Raw genomic sequence first — 17865 nt, forward strand, 5'->3', positions numbered from 1 at the left:
GGCAGGTACTCCACAGGCCAGCTACCTGAATCTATGCAGCAATGGGTTAACAGTGATGGTATCAGAGAGGAGAGATTACAGATGCTTTTGATTTTCTTCCTCCTACTACTTGATATCTGAGATTTTATAATGAACACATATTAATTTTATTATCTAAGAAAACAAGAAAGCTCTTTAAATTAAAATAGAAAAAAAAAAAAAAAAAAAAAAAAACAGTTACCTGGGCGTTGAGAAAGGAGACTCTGCTAGAAGTCACAATGAAGGAATCACAAGCTTAGCGGGAGTGAGGCCAAGGAACCTGGGGGACACCTCATGGATGCCTGGTGGGGGGAGAAAAAGTCTCCCTCAAGACTCCTCTGCCACCCATTCTTTCCAGACACTGGGATAAATGCCAATTCTGGGGTCACTGGCTCACAAATTGTCTTCTGCCCATAGTTTCCCATCCCCACACAGTGGGGCCCAGAAACTCACCCTCTTCCCTCCATCCAGCAGAAGTTTTTTATCTGGTTCCTACTTAGGTTTCAGTCAATTCTTTGCTGAACCACTGGTTTCTTGTTTTCCTTGGGAACCAGACTCTTTTAAAGTTGAAGCCATAAAAAGGATGAAATCCATTACCTGATACTTTTCTATTCAGCTATTCAAACCATGCCACAGATGGAGGCCCTGTGTGCCACACTCTCATTGTGGGCAGCAGGCATCTAAACCCAACACTCTGAATAAGGCACAGGAAAGTAAATGCTGAGCTCTTTTCATTCTTTTCTCTCCCTCTGTTTTTCCCCCTCTATTCTGTTTCTAATCGAAAGTCATTGTCTTGAGTGAATGACTGTAAAGACAACTAATCCTCATCTCAGGCCTGGAAGCAATGGGGGAAGGTCTTCATGCTGGTGCAAGTGAAGGGGCTTGCATTCTTACAATTGCTCTGCCACTGACTGGCTATGTGGTCTTAGTAAAACTGGGTTAACTGTGCCTCAGTTTCTTTATCTTCCAAAAAAGGGGTCTTTAAAGAGCTTCTGAAGTCCCTGCCCAAGTCAGTTTTGTTCAACTGAGGACCAACAGTGACATCTTGTGGTTCTCTTTGAGGCATGCTTTCCATTTTTCTAGCCCAGGGACTTAAAAGTCCTACTCTTTTCCTTGGCCACCCCAATCCGAATGTCTCAGTCAACCCAGCCCTAACCTTGTTATTCACCAGGTTCTGAAAAGTGCTCCCACTTTTCATTCACAAACTGCTTCCCAGCCTCAATCTGACAGAGGCTACTAAAGTCAAGGTCAAGGTAAAGACAGCAGAGTGGAGGCCTGAGCTGTTTCAGCCTAGGTTCTTGTGGAGCTGCCAAAGCAGCATCAAAGAGGGATGTGGGTCATACCCAGGAGGAGGACTGGAGATTTTCTTATTTTTCAAGGATCCTTCTAACTTATAAAATTATCAGACTCAGAATTGTTCCTTGCCTCGGTTTTCCACACACAAAATAAGGAAAAGTTGTTATTAGCCCTGTTTTCAAACTCAGTTTATTCATTCACTTTTTAATTCATGTATTCAAAGTTTAATGAGCATCTTCTCGATACAAGTTCTGAGCATCTACCTGTGCCAGAGACAAACTTAAGAAACACAGTCCCTACTCTTCAGGACCTTGTTCTTGTCTAATGGAGAAGAGAGACAGGAAAGCCTTAAGATAAGACCTTAAGATAAGGACTTAAGATAAGCCCTAAGGTACATAATGTAGACACAGAAAGGCATGGGGTCCCAGGAACAAATATACCTAAGCCTAGGAAGAAAGTGTGACAGAGGATGGACATTTAAATATTGATCTGATGAAAAAGAGAGGAACTTAGTAAGGAAGGCCCTCTAGGAAGACCAGAGTGAAAATATACATAAGCATGGTTTATATCCCTAGTCTTAAACTCAAAGAGCAAAACCCTCTGGACCCAATCCTCTGCCCTCCCAGATATTACTCCATTTCTCTACTACCTGTTATAGCCAAACTTGGCAAAAATGTAAAATTCACTCTCTGTCTTCACTTCCTTACTCCCTATTCAAACATCAACTCACCATAACTTAGCTGGCACCCCTCAATGACAAACTAGCCTGGGCAAAGAAACCCAGACACTGGTATGGCACACCCAAAAGACCCTTTGGTTGTTGTCTTCATTGACATCCTACAAGCTTAGTTTACCTCAGTGGATTTGCTGCAGAGATGCATTCTTCCTTCCAGAGACACTTTTTCTCTTGGCTTCCATGACAACCACTCTCCTAGTTATGCTCCCAACCGCCTGCTTCTTGTCCTTCCTTCTCAGCTGCTTCTACTCTGTGCATTATGGAATGTCAATATTCTTTGGTGCACAGTCCTGGGCTTTTTCTTCTTTGTACCTAGGCATCTCGTTCATTCCCATGGTTTTTAACATCTTGTAGCTGCTCCTCACATGACCTCTGAAACGCAAACTTTTCTGCCACTGAGGTCTTATCTTAAATGTCACCTGAAGGGGGGTGGTTTTCCCAGGCATTTTTCTTCTTTATATCTGCCTCCTGCTGGACTAACAGCACCAAGTAGGCAGATCTATCTTTACTTTCTCCAAACTTGTATGTTTCATGATTAAGAGTTTCCAGTGGGCTGGGGATATAGCTCAGTTGGTTGAGTGCTTACCTCGCAAGCTCAAGGTCCTGGGTTCAAATCCCCAGTCCCACAAAAAAAAAAAAGAGTTTCCAGTGAGTACTCAAAAATTTGTTCAGCTGGGTGTAGTGGCCTCTGTAATCCCAACTATTCCAGAGACTGAAGCAGGGATATTTCAATTTCAAGGCCAGCCTGGGCAATATAGTGACATTGACCAAGTTAAACATGATTAGTTTCTGAGATTGAGTTCTAGCTTCCTCTCTGATAAACTGTATGATCCTTGGACAATCACTTAACTTCTCTGAGTCTTTATTTCCCCCTCTTTAAAGTGGGCAAAATAATGTCCTCCCCCAATCCCTATGAGGGTTAAATCAGTTACACCTGTAAAGAGCAGAGCACAATGCCTGGGTCACTGTGAGAATTCAGCAAAAATACAGGTTTTACTATCCCTTGATATCTTAGTAGAAGAAAATGCCTTGGAGATATAGGTATTTTCCCTAGAGAATTTTCCTCTCCACTTGCTCAACCAAAGAAACAGATGAGTAATCCAGCAACCTAGATGGGGACTGTGGTTTGTGGTTTCTAAGTTTTTCTCTTATTCCTGTTGTGTGCTTGCTTATATCCCTTCATACCCTGCATCTAACAGCCCCTGGCACAGAATACATGCACAGAATGTTTTCTGGCTTGAATTAAACTAGACCTGCCCTGTAGCTGCTAACCCACAGGTGAAGCATTTGAAGTGTGGCTAGTTTGAATAGATCTTTTTGTAAGTGTTAAAGTACACATCAGATTTTAAAGATTTGGAAGTATAAAATACAGCACAGATTTTTTAGTATTCAAAAAGGAAACTATTTCATTAATAATTTTATATTTATTTACATGTTAAAATTGTATCGCATGCATTGGGTTAAATAAAAGATATTATTAAAGTTAATTTTGCCTATTCCCTTCTACCTTTTTAATATGATTACTAGAAATTTTTAAGTTACACATATGGCTTATGCATCATATTTCTATCAGAGATGGACACACTGAATACACTACTGACAGGCTGAAAGATCCTTGAGTATTTCCCAGACTTCTTTCTCCGGGCCTCCTCACTTGTAAAACATATACAAGCCTTGTAAGGCACTTTCTAGTTACAGCATTCTATAATTTTATGAACTTTAGCCTACAATTTCTTAAGTATCAATACTGATTAAATTGCTACTATGGGTCAAATACTTTTACATAAATTGGCATTTAGTCTGTATAATAAATGTAAGAGGCTAGAGTGCCTCTTGTTTTATAAATGAAAAAGAGAAGACTTGCAGAAGTTATGAAACGGGTAAGGTCATCTGGCTAGTAAAGTGGCAAAGCTAGTCTGGAATCTTTGCCTCTACTCTCTTGTTCTAGTAAGAATTACCAATAGAAAATGTGATTCAAGAGTCAAAGGGGGTGCTTCTACTTGGTTGTCTCCTAAGATGTTTTTCCTTGTTTAGAAAAATCATGTTTCCTAGGACTCGTTGTAAAAGTGTATTCAACAGGGCTCCTTGTAGCCTGGAGAGGCAGCCCGAGTACTTGCCAGGTTCAGTAGATCATTGACACCCAGCAATTCAGTGTTGGGAGGCTTCTAGGGAGAAAAGATCAAGGGCCAGACAAGCAGGGGCTGCTGGTGGTTAATTGTTCACCAACTTCAGAAGATATGGTTGGGAGGATAGCAGGGGAGTGAAACATTGACCAGTTCTGATTCAGATGCAGGAATGTGGTAGGGAGGCACAGAAAGGTCAGGGGGAGCAGTGGGCACCGGAGACAGCTCCCATGGGCAAAATTCCTCTCCCTGAAACTGAGAGAGGAGAAGAGAGTGTGCTTAGAAGGGAGGAAAGGGCCTCTGGCCTCTGAGTGCATTTATTTCTCCAGCTCCTACAGCCATTTCCAGGACCTGCTGGAGGGAAAAAAAAAAAATGGTGGGGATATGTTTGGCCTTTTCAACTCACCAAACTACTAAATTTTGAAGAGCTGGAACGAGCAATTGAGGGGTAGGAAAAATGAAGATGAATTCAAGAAACTGCCCTTGCCTCAGAGCCAAACTGGAAACGCAATGGCTTGACTTGAAGGCTCTTACACCTGGGTTCAGGTCTGGGTTTCACTTAGCCATATAATCCTAGGCAATTTGATTATTCTGAGTCTCTGTTTACTCAACTGACTCAATTGGAAAAGAAAAGTAGTAAAACTGACTTCCAAGTGTTGTTAGAGTAATTACGTGATCATGAGAAAACCCCTGAGTTCTAGTTCAATCACTATCGAGTTGGGGAATAGGAAAAAAAATACCGTGGTTTAAATCTTCCAAGGCCTACCTCCAGCCTCAAGGAAAGGTTCAAGCTTCCTTCCCTCTTTGATCTGGCCTCAGTTCATCCCCACAGCTTCCCTCCCTCTGCCTGTCTCTCTACCCCAACATACCCTTGGCAGCTTCTTTAAGAACAAACATCCTGAACACTGAGGCTCAGCACTTCATTCCTTGGCATCTTCTGAAGCTGTTAAGTCATTGCGGGGAGCTGACCCTTCAGAAGCCTTCCCCCAGTACAGCCCTCCAAGCTCCCTTGGTCCTTTCCCGGGCTTACCCTTAGTGCGATGGGGCTGCACTCACTCACCATAGACACCACTTGACAAGGAGCATGTTGCGTTTCTTTTAAAACACAAAACAAAACTTTGCTGTCTGGCTGCCTGGTTTCTGTTATATAGACCCAGATTAAATTTCTTTTGGACTAGTTTGTAAAGCCCCTGGACACTGGAATGAAAAGTGATTTACATTTTCTCTTGGCAGGGAATTACCCAAGTGAGAACTGCCTTGAAAAATAAATGTTTAACTGAAACTTGTGCATGGGGTGTGTGTGTGTGAACATGCATATACACATGTCTCAGTCTGATCAGGTTGATAAACTTCTCATTGGTTGAGAAGCTTCAGAAATAGAAAACCAAGAGCCAAGGAAGTTTTACAAATACACCAACCCTAACAGTAACAGAGTTGTGATGATTAAGTTTTAAACTTAATCTTTGATTCTGAACTCCTAGTAATCAAGGGAAAAAGAAAACAAAATCAGGCATGTAGCGCTCATTATCAGTAAGGAGGGTTCTCCTGACCCCTCTGGGAACATTAAGAGCATCAATTTAATAACTACAATTTCCTGAACACTTACTATGTGCCACGAGCATGTTTAGTGCTGACAGCAAACATTCAAAGGAAGTTTTTGCTTTATGGTTGAGAAAATTAGACTCACAGAAGTGAAGACTTTTGTAAGACTTCTTGCTAGTAGGAGTTGGAACTTGAATTACTATCTAAAGATGCCTGCCTTTAGCTCCTAACCAACAGCCCTCCCAGTCCGTGATATACATGTCTTTTTTCAACCATGTTTTGATAGCAAATACACTTTTTATGGCTCTTTGAACTTCAAGTAGAAATTTTAGAAAATTGGCAGTTTGTTTGGTATCATGTTCAAACTGGAAATGAGTTGAATGACTAAGGCTTGGACTTTGCCGTATCCCTCCCCACATCACAAAATGAAAAGTGAAATTAAATATGTTGAGTCCACCATTCAAGGTGCCCAACAATCATTTTCTATTTAAACCTCACCAAAAAATGTGTGATGCTGAATCTTTAAAAAGGGTCATTGATTATCAGTAGCAAGTGACACATAAAGTAGTTTAACTTTAATAAAGGAGGGACTTACCTGATGAATGTGGTACACCTGAGGGACTCAAGGACAAGCAGTCTGTGCTGAATGATCTGGAGTAGCTTAGAATGTCTGGGGAAAACCAACCACCAGTTATCTCTGAGTAACAACTGTGGCTTTGGGATTGTGGCTTCTAGGACTGGCTAAGCCTGAGAGTAACTAATGTGTCCAGCAGCTGCAGGTCAGTGAGCCAGACTCCATGGCAGAGTTTTACCATGCAGTAGTGGCTACAGCTGGTGAGGACTGATAGGCATTCAGATCAGAGATGATACTGCTGATGGACTTGAAGCCATGACTCTCCCACGAGATCTCAATTCAAATGTGTCACTTAGAGGTCTGGGGATGGCATCCCAATGAGCTGACTGGATTGCTGACCAGCAACAGGCATAGCCATTCCAGTGTTAACAGCAGTCAACAGGACTCTGAGGGCAAATGTCATCCATCTGAGTAAATCCAGATCATGTCAGTGATCATGGCCCTCATGTGACATAGCATAGAACCCTCTTTAGCTGGAAACAGGAGAAGACAAAGAAAGGCATTTTTATAGTTTAGCTGGATTCAGATGGCTGGTTTTACCACCCTTACTAAACTCTAGCATAATTATGTGACATTTCAACCACTGAGTTTCCCAGTGATAATTTAGTAGAATTATAGAAAGTCAGGACAGGGAGATAAATAATTGCTCCCTTCTGCACATTGTTTGAATCCAAATAACAATGAAAAATAAAGTAGCAATGACCTTTTTCTAAAGCACATGTCGTATTTTTGAAACTGATGGCAGATATTCCTAATTCTGCTCCTATTGCTCTAAAACAGTATGAAAATAAGTGATACTTTTTACAAGTTAGGTAGTTTTTGTTGTTATTGTTGTTGTTTGTTTTATACCAAAATAGTGGATTTCATTAAAAAAAAAAAACTAACTACACTAAAATAATATTTTTCTGCTCTCAAATTGCCAAATATCCAAACTTTCTACCTCATAGATTGGTGAAGCCAAGGGGAAAAAAGTATATTTATACATTGCAGGTGGTAATAAAGTGCTACAACCCCCTGGAAGGTAATTTGCCAAAATTGTCGTATTAAAATACAAACTCATATGCCCTTTTGTACCAAACAATCTCACATTCATAAGAAGTAACATATTGCCAAGCATGGTGGGGCACACCTATAATCCCAGCAGCTCAAGAGGCTGAGGCAGGAGGACTGCGAGTTCAAAGCCAGCCTCAGCAATTTAGCAAGGTCCTAAGCAACTCAGTGAGACCCTGTTTCTAAATAAAATATTTAAAAGGGCTGAAGATGTGGCTCAGTGATTTAGCACCTCTCGGTTCAATTCCCCTGCACCAAAACAAAAAAACAAATAAGAAGTAACGTATTATATGATCGTTATCATCGCCACATTGTTTATAATAGCAAAAGATTAAAATTCAACCTAAATATAGGTTTGGATCAGCCACAGAGTGGAACACTGGCATTAGTGACAGAAAATGAGAAAGCTCTTTAAGTTCTTATATGGAAAATTGCCAAGATACTTCCATGAGTGGAAAAGTGTATAGAGTGTGCCACCACATGCACGAAAATTGTGTATAATAATATTAGCAGTACTAATAATAATATAGCAACAATATTAGTATTTATACTCATTATATTCTAATATGTACTAATTCAGCAAAGTAATATAATAGATAATAGCTTTATTAAAAGTATAGTTACGTGCATGTTTCTGTGTATGTACATACTTTGTATGTATTGGTGTTTGCATACATACAAAATCCTGTACAAGTATTACAAAAATCTCCAGAAATAAAAAAATATTAATGTTAGGAGATTCCTTTTGTTTTTTAATATGATGTACAAAACCATGGAGAAAAAGATGAGGATAAAACTTTTAACAGAATATCTTTTGAGAATGTTGGAACCAAATGAATGTGTAACCTAATAAAAAAATGAAACAAATACATGTAATTTTAAAAATGACAACAACGTTATGAATGTTAGGAAGGAAAAGTCCAGGGTCCTACAGGAGCAAAAAGTAGGGGAACTAACAGTCTGTAGAGTTATAAGTAACTTTTAAATTGAAGCTAAGCCCCTCCAGCAGGGAAAGAGCTTCACATTCAAGGTCATGTTAAAAATGTCTGGACTTTGTCCCAAGGGCAGTGGGAAGCCATTGAAGGGGTTAAATCAGGAAAAGTGATGGGATCAAGGTTATGTTTGGAATAGATTGCTCTGGAGACTATGAGAAGAAATGACTAGAGGAAACAAGAATGGATGTTGACAACTCATATATCTGACAAACCACATTGGAAAACTGTTTGGCAGTTTCTCATAAAGTTAAACACACACCTACCCTATGACCCAGCCATTTCATTCTTGGGTATTTATTCAACTTAAATGAAAACATATGTTCACAAAAATATTTGTACAAGAAATTTATAGCACCCATATTCATAGGAGCAAAATTTAAGCTGAAAAAAAAAGACCACTAAAATTTTATCAACAAATGAATTGATAATTCAATGATGGTGTATTTATACTGTGGGATACTACTCAGCAATACAAAAAAAATTCCTGATGCTCATAACATGGACAATTCTTAAATCCATGAAAAACACACAACAGGTGCAGATATGTAAATACTGTATGATTCCAATAATATGAAAAAAATTCATGTGCAGAAAAAGTAGTCTATAGTAATAGAAATCAGAAAGTAGTTGTCTGGGGGAAAAAGACAATGATTGAAAAGAAAACTAAAGGAATGTTCTGTGGTGATGGAAATGTTTTTTGTCTTATATGTGGCAGTAACATGGTGTATACAATTGTGAAAACTCATCAAAATGAGCCAGGCACAGAGGTGCACACCTGTAACCCCAGCTACTCTGGAGGCCAAGGCAGAAGAATTGCAAGTTCAAGGTCAGCACGGGCAATTTAACAAGTCCGTCTCAAAATAAAAAATAAAAAGAGGTGGGATACAACTTAGTGGTAGAACACCTTTGGATTCAATCCCCAGTACTTCCCCTGTCCACTTGCATACAAACCTCATCAAAGTAAGCAACTGGACTTTTACTTTTTGATGTCTATTAAGTAATACCTCAATTTTTTAAAAAAGAGTGGATGTTGAGAAAGATAGGTGATTTTAAGAATTCATGGAAGGTGCTAGCCCAGCTGCCTATTATGGAATAAATACAGTAATATGTAAAGGGGGCAAACTATAAATTTTTATGTAAATTATTAGGTTCTATGCAAACTAAACGGTGAAGCTCTATGCAAAAGTGAGACTTAACCCACCTCAAAATTTGGAGGTGACATTGACCTCCAAAATTGCCCATGGGACAATCCCACTTTATTTGCAATGAAGGACTTAGGGGTGATTCATCTTGATCGTCTTGTTGGTTTGTCACAGTTTGGCAGGAAATGGATCCAATGACTGCTGAGATTCATCAGACTACTTGACCTTGGGGCAAGAGGGGGGAGGGGCAGGAGCTGCTTTTGCTGAGGGTAGTTTTCTACTGGAAATTGGGTTTTCCCAAACAAAAAGTTCATTCGGGTGCTGAGATTAAGACTTGAATTCATATATATATATATATATTTTTTTTTTAATAATTAGGGTTTGAAGGATATAGCAAAAAGGAAGTAGGCTGTCAGTTCTTGAGGCAGGGACCGTAACGATCTGTGACAGGGGCCACCCAAGGTTCAGGAGTTTGCTGGGAGCTGAGTGTGTGGGAAACTCACGTGGGCTGTTTGCAAGCATCTGCCTCTGAGTGCAGACAGGTTCAGAGAAGCAGCTGTGAGGAAATCATTCAAAAGGTATGTGAATCTCTGGTCACTCACCATTTAACTGAATTCAACATTTTTTCATGCATTTTTTTCAATGCTAATAAATGCCTAATTATTTAATGTTTTTTTTTTTATTCTCAAAACACTTTGAATGAGCAGACACAGCTGGATCTTTCCTATTTGCACCAATAGATGCTATAAACTGTACTTTGACTCTGTCCATGAATAGAAGACATTCCTGCAGGAGGCAGGACCTTGGACCTCTGCATGATCCTTGAAAATCCTCTTCAGAGCTGCAGTGAAAATTTGTCCTATTTTTATTCTCTGTTGTTTGTCATCCAATTTCTCTAAGTGTTGGTCTCTGTTTGCCTTCTCTTGTGTAAGGTAGGACCCACCTTCCATATGAAAAGCAGAGAGGATCTCCAGGTCCCTTACCTTAGAGCAACCTAAGGGCAACTGACTTGGGCTCAGCCCATCAAGTGGTCTTCCTCTGAACTGTGACTCTCAAAGCACTGCAAGAACCTGGAGATGGTGGGTGGCTTCCCATGGAGATAGCTGAAAGTCCTCTTTTCAAAAGCAGCAGAGCTGTCTTGCTGACCATACTTCTGCCAAGGTACCATTGCTGTGGTTCCTTTGGTCAGGCCCAGCTGACTCTCCTCTAATTTCTAGCCATTTCCAAGTTTAATTCTCTCCACTATACAATAAATTCCCATCTATTGCCATTCTGTAGAATCTATTTCCATTGCTGACATTCAAGATGGCACACAATCTTAAAATAAAGATTGCCTTTCCTATCTGAAGCTTTTGAAAAAAATGCTCTGGAGCAGTACCTCAGACACTTGGCTCCACAACTTTCTTTTGGTGTCCATGGAAAGATATCTGAGGAAGGGAGTACAGAGGGTAGAGGAAGGGAAAAGGGAAAGTCCTGCCCACTTCACATCTCTTTTTCTAGGACTGAGGATGTAATGATGTTCACATGGGCAGAGGTTGGATAGAGGATAGGCAGAGGCACTCACGGGTGCCAGGAGTAGAGCTAAGCACTTTCCCAACCACTCTGTGACGGCAACTCGGATGGGGGGGAAGATGCTTCCACAGGAAGCCAAGAGGATGAGGTTTAGTGAGGCTGAGGAACTTGCCCTAGGTCACACAGTACATGACCAGAGGAACTGGAATCTGAAACATCTCATTCCTGACTAGCTTTGCCCTTTTCACTGCAGTGAAGTAGTTGGGAAATGTGGATGAGCCATGTGCCCTTTTGCTTTTTACATTTTGATTTCAGTGTTGTATCCATGATTTGGAATGAGTCTATCAGAACCTAACGATGTAACGAGATCAGTGGATTATTCATGTATTTATTTATTTTAAAAACATAAGGTAGAAAACTTCCCTGTGCCTGTGAGAACTGGAGGCGTGTCAAAGCCTGTTTTGATTTAAGTTGAATAGATCCAGGCTGAGTGTAAATTTGAGACTGTGTTTGCTTATGTCACACTCCATTTTTCAAATTATTTTCATATGTCCCATTCCATTTCTTTCCCCCACTTCTGGATGGTAAAACTGAGGCCTGAGACCTGAAGTGACACGTTCATGTCCACATGGCAAATTAACATGAGAGCCAAAACTCAAACCCATATTGTTTCGCTATACTCCACAGCTTCTTTCAGAGCAGAACTAGTAATGCCTCATTTGAGTTTAACAAGGTGAGTGGGATTGATTCATTCTGATGATTAATTTTAGCACCTGGGATTATTAACGTAAATATTTGTCCTACTTCTCTTTCCATATATATTCAGTCTCTCACTGTCTCTTTTTTTTTTTTCCTGCATCCCACTTCTCCTCCCCCTTCATTCCTTCTTCCTGCCTTTCTCTGCTAATCTACTTTCCTTCTCTTCTTTCCTCCCTTTTTCTCCTCCCCTCACTCCCCAAAACATTGGTTTGTTTTACACAGGGATAGTATCATGTGACTAAGTGGCTGAAATGAGAAGTATATTTTAAACTCCTGGAAGCAGAGTATTTTCTTATGGATTTTTTATTGTTTGGATTGTTTTGCCAGGCTAATGAAAAGACTCTGAGGTCCCCTTATCTCAGGCCAACTAGAGGATACCTTCAAGTTTTTGTTTTTGTTTTGTTTTGGTTTTTCCAAGCTAGTTCCTTACAAATGCATGCAGAAGGTCACTCCCAGGTCCCCAAGATAGTGCTGGGTAATCAATCACATTCAGGACATCAGCTTTGCAGCAGATAATCTCATGAATGGGAGGGTTTGAAGAAGGAGGAAGAGGAGACTAAATTGTCCCAGGATTGCATGCTCAGTAAAGGTGATCTGATGAATTGCTTTTTCCAGAAGTTTGCTGGAATAGCCACAAGTATATTTAAACTTCAGTGGCTCTTCTTCCCTTCTGATTGTTCACTTGAAACAAATACACGCAAATGTAAAAGGCTCACATATTTCCCAGATAATCTGATAATTGCAATTCAGCAAGCAATAAAGAATGTGTTTAATAGCTCCAAGGGATGGTCCACATGGGGCCCCCAGCCATAAGTAATCCTTTTTCAAAAAAAAAAAAAAAGAAAAGAAAAGAAAAGAAAAAACAGAATGTACTCCCGTCCTGACTTTACCAAAGACAAGCTTTATAAACTCCTTAAAGTCACCTAAAATCTCTAGACTTTGGCTTCTTCCATTATAAGATAAGGAACTAATTTATTCTTTCAACAAACACTTATTATACATCTACTTTGTGACACTCCTTATGCTAGGAACAGAAAAAAAAAAAACTTTTTAGAAGTACTGGGGTCGGGTGGGGGAAACTTTCTTCAGTTCCTAGCCGAAGGCCTGTTACAAAGTAGATGTTATGTCCACTTACAGATGACCACAGTGAATCTGCTGTTATATGTAATTTTAATGCACTAATTAAAATAATAATAGTAGAAGGGGGACCAGTAGATTAGAACAAGTAAACCAAAAGGAAGAAAAGGAGAAAGGGGGAGAGGGAGAGGGAAGGTACTGGGAAGGAGATTGATCCAGGTGTGTTATGTGCATGTACAAATGCAACATAATGAATCCCTCTATTATGTATAATTATAATGCACTAATAAAAATTTTTTTTTAGACACAGTACCTGGTCTCAAAGTTTAATGGGGGATAAAAAAATGTATCATGGTGAAACAACTCTACCTAGGAGCTTTTATTTGGGCTTCTTCCCAGCCTTAAGTCTATGTGTTTGGTTTTTTCTCTTTGTTCTTTTTGTTTTGATCTGCTTTTTGCAGTAATGTATTTCATTCTTTACTGACAAATCATTGCTATCGTTCTCAATCATTACTAACTACTGTATCACATACTTTTTAATTGTCACAACAACTAAAAAAGATAGATATCAAGATCACCAGTTTCAATATAAGAACACTGAAACCCAGAGAGGTTAAGTAACCTATCCAAAACTCATGCAGCTATGAAATTATAGAACAGGGATGCAGAGCCCTAATCATCAACTCCAAAGCTCATATTCTTTCTCCCTTACTGTGCAGCTTCAGGTAATGCAGTCGCTTAGGATGGGTAACACAATTTGCTGAGGCAAATGTGAAATAAAAACTGAAAGTCTTTGTTCAACAAGTATTTAGAATATCAAGACGGTAACAGCAGAGCATCAAGCATGGGTCCCTGAAAGACTTCCCGGGTGCACACTCATGAAAACAGGACCAGAACAGCCACAGTAGATGCAAATAGCATTTCCCACCAGTGAGGAAAAGCATCATAGCCCAGAACACCATGACAGAATTTTTCAATGATTACATTTCATGTGCAAGTTTTCTGGGGTTACCCAGAGGGTTCAGTGCTCACCATCTGGCAGGATTTTGGGCTCTGTGTGGTCGTGGTCCCCAAGCAGGCCTGGTACCTTACCTAAGGAATAATTCCATCATCTCAGGTAAAGGGCCATCTGGGAAAGATACATGATATTGAGCAGTAGGAATCTGAACACAGCCTCACCTTGCATTTAGAACCTGAGGAGGGAGACGAGAATACCACACACATTGAATGTGTCCAAAAGCCTCTCAGGATGAAAGTCTCTTTTTAAATCTCAGACTGGGACCTGCAGCTTTGTCCTAATAAAGGGCATGGAAGAAAATCTGTTGGATTAAAAATCTTTTTCCTGCAACATGCAAGAAGGTGTTAACTCCTCTCAACCCAGTAGAAATTGAGTAAAGATCACCATTTTGTCCAGTGATTATTAATCACTGGTATGTACTCTTCAGAGATCCCAGATCCCATCTGTGAAAGGTGTGTAAGTGTTCTCCCCAGAAAAAGAGCTGTGTGTGTAAAATATTTTTGAAAACAATTGTAGAGCTCCTGAAATGACTCTAGATCTTTAAAAACCCCATTTTAGACCATGGCTCCCCTACAATCTTAGAGGGTAGAGGGGAAGAAAACTTGGAGGGTGTTGCTTCGAGGTCATTGGGGTAATAAATTGTTCTGCACATTTTCAAAGACCCATGATCATTATCTCTACCTTTAAACTAGTTGCCCCTGTCCTCAAGTGTGCCCATCAAAACACTGCAGCCACAGTCTAATGCCACAAAGGGCTGGATTCAGGGAATCAGGGGGTATTTGTGGAGCACATGGACAGTCGTCAGGGTTTTTGGCTGAAGAACAGCTCAGAGACATGTAGGAGAGAGTCACAAAAGCAACATAATGTCATGTATAACTACAAACTTTCCAACGGGGTTCAGACATGACATGAAGGAAGACACTGTCAGTCTAGTGGGATTATCAGAAGTTCCCAGAAGAAAAAACATGCACACAGGGACTGAAGAACAAGCAGAAGGAACCTGAAGGAGTCTTCTGACTGAAGAGAAGCAGACTTTGCTTTGGCAGAGAAGGGCAAAAAGGCATGGGGCAAGAGGAAGTGGGAGGGTTGGTTGGCTAAGGCACAGGCGAAGTCTGAGAGCGTGGTGCAGCTGGGAGGGAGGAAGAGTCTGACCATTGGTCTTGAGTGCCACACCTTCAGGTTTGGTCTTGGGAAGACCAATGTCTGGTCCTGGAGATGGTGTGAGGAGGCCAGATGTCCATCTGTCCTGGAAGGCTTGTGTGGGTGGTGTGGAGTGAAGTGGATGTGGAGGGGGAACAGCCTCTCTGATATCCCTATCAGCTCTCGCCTTAGAAATCAACCACCAAAAAACTCTGGAGAACAGGACAGGCTCACTGCAAAGCACTCAGAAATGCTGGGCAGTTTGCCAGCAGTGTGTCTCTAAGGTGCTAAGGAGACACACTCCCCAGAACGAGACCACTCCACTAACACACAACCAAATGGGAGGAGGCCTTCTCGAAAATCGCTCCCTTGATATATCCACGTGTGTGATACGTGGATGTGTGTCCCCTGCCCAGCTTCACATTTTTCACTGCCTCTTAAATGGAAGCAGTTTAGCCCCAGGAGATGGGTGTGCTCAGAGGAGAGAGACATCAGTCAAGAGAAGAGAGCATGGCCAGAAACACAAAAGGGAAACATTTCCCTGCCACAACTTCACAGGATTCCCAAGCTTTAGTGCACTAAGAATTGCTTGTAAAGAATATGTTTCCTCCCAAGCAAAGACATAACAATCAAAAACTCTTGTAGTCAGTATTGTAGTCAATATTCTACCTCGGAACTGTTTTGCCTCCACTCACCACTAGGTGTCATGAGACTCCTGTTTTAAAAGAAACCATGCTTCAAAAATGCTGACTTAAAGATCATTTCCCTCTGTTCAGATTTCTCAGTAAAAAAAAAATATTTTTAACTAGAGGAAATATTGCAACTGTTCAGAACTTACTTCTCGAGTCACAAAATGATTATAATTCCTCCAGAGGACCTGCAAATACAGTGGATCCTACAGGATCATAACAGATTTTTGTTGAAATATCTGTGGTAAATGTGTGTCTTACAGGAAATTCCATTGCGTTTACACTATTTATTTAATAGAAATAATCTCTGCGATTATTTGCATTTATTTCTGAAGGAGGATGTTTTTCCTTCCTCAGAATAAGTTCAGGAAATGAGTGAAGTGTTCAGGAAGTTAGCTAAATGCTGATGTAAATCCAAAAGGAAGGTCTGTTGTTAAAAAAAAAAAAAAAAAGGAGGAGGGGACAAAAAAACCTAGGAAGTGGTTTTCTTGCTCCCTTATGGAAAATGTTATACAGAATTTCTGATTTAAAAGAAAGAGGACCAGGAAAAACATATGTGCCTATGATATCTTTTTCAGTGGATCTGTTAGGCAATACAGACTTTTACTGATAACAGCAGCCATCAAAGAAAACTGTGTCAAGAAAGAAAATCTAGATAGGAGACATCCCTGGGATTAAGTTTCTACTAAATTAAGCTTTTATTATGGAATTGTTTCAGCTACTTCAGGACATGAGTCATGGTAGAAAATTCTGAGTCCCAACAAGTTGGTGGGTACCTTAGCACTCCATAAATGACTGAATACTACCCTCTATTACAATGTTTCTGTCCCTTCCACTACCATTCCATATAGTGCTGACCCTGGACTAGCTGGAAGAGTCCTAATGCAGGCAAACCCACCAGTCCAGGGGTGCTTGGTCCGTGTAGCCATGGGCTCAGCCCTGTGAGCTGTTTAATCTGTAGCTGGTCATGTGAGGGTATGCTGTATCAGATGTACAGAGAAAGCAGAACTCCTTGCCTCTGAAACACTAGAGTGCATTTTAGAAATAAAGATTTGGCTCATTGAACAGGGCCACAGAGGACACAACCTGTTGTGTTTTCTCTGAATATTTCTTCTTCTTTTCCATATCTCTGCTACCTCCTTCATTCAGGTCCTAGTGGCTCTCATCCATGCCTCCAGCTTGCCTTCTTTCCAGCCCATAGTCCACCAATAGCCAGAGAAAAACCGAAAAATTCATGTTGATAAAGACACCAACATGGACACAAGCCTACTTACTTTCAAACTCTTGCTGGCTTCCCCATGCCAAGCACAGGAGAGAATACGGCCTCCAAGGCCTTTTGTAACTTGGCCTCAGCCCACCTTTCCTCCCACTGCAAGAATCTCAGGCTCCAGTTACACTGAAATAACTTGCTGCCCCCCACCTCCCTCAGGGCAACTCACGGCCAAGTTTATTCACACATTTATCTATTTCACTTTGGAATAGGACTACTGACCGTGCACTTCTTTTAACTTTTATAGAACAATCTCTTTGTATTTCTAGAATTATGACATGGGAGTAGCAAGAGACAAAAGTTCAGAGGATACAAGGCAGACCCACCTACGTGAATGCCCTACTGGGTGCAATTATTATAAATCAACACATATGCCTAGAAGAGATGTTCAGCTGAGCCAGACGCCACTGTATATGCTTGTAATCCCAGCTACTCAGGAGGCTGAGGCAGGAGGATCAAAAGTTCAAGGTCAACCTTGGAAACTTAAAGAGACCCTGTCTCAAAATATATTCAGTAGTAGAGCACCACTCGGTTCAGTCTCCAGTAACCACCCTCCCTCAAAAAAAAAAAAAAAAAAAAGATGCTCAATTGGAAGCTGCTAACTGGATCTAATGATTAAGTATCTCCAAAATAAAATGAAATAAAATAATTTTTAAAAATTTTAAAGTATCTCCAAGGGCACATCATGTATAAGCTTTAGCTTTTATATTTTACATATTGGGTTCAGAGGGTAGCTATGAGGAGCAGATTGAGACTTAAAAGAGTCATGATCTTCTGTGAAACACATTTTCCTCTTTCTCTTCTTCCCTACACTCTTCTTCAAACTTGTGTGAGGCAGACGAGTCATTTTATGGGTCAAATGAT

Source organism: Sciurus carolinensis, chromosome 11, assembly GCF_902686445.1.
Source record: "Sciurus carolinensis chromosome 11, mSciCar1.2, whole genome shotgun sequence".
In the NCBI taxonomy this organism is placed as follows: Eukaryota; Metazoa; Chordata; class Mammalia; order Rodentia; family Sciuridae; genus Sciurus; species Sciurus carolinensis.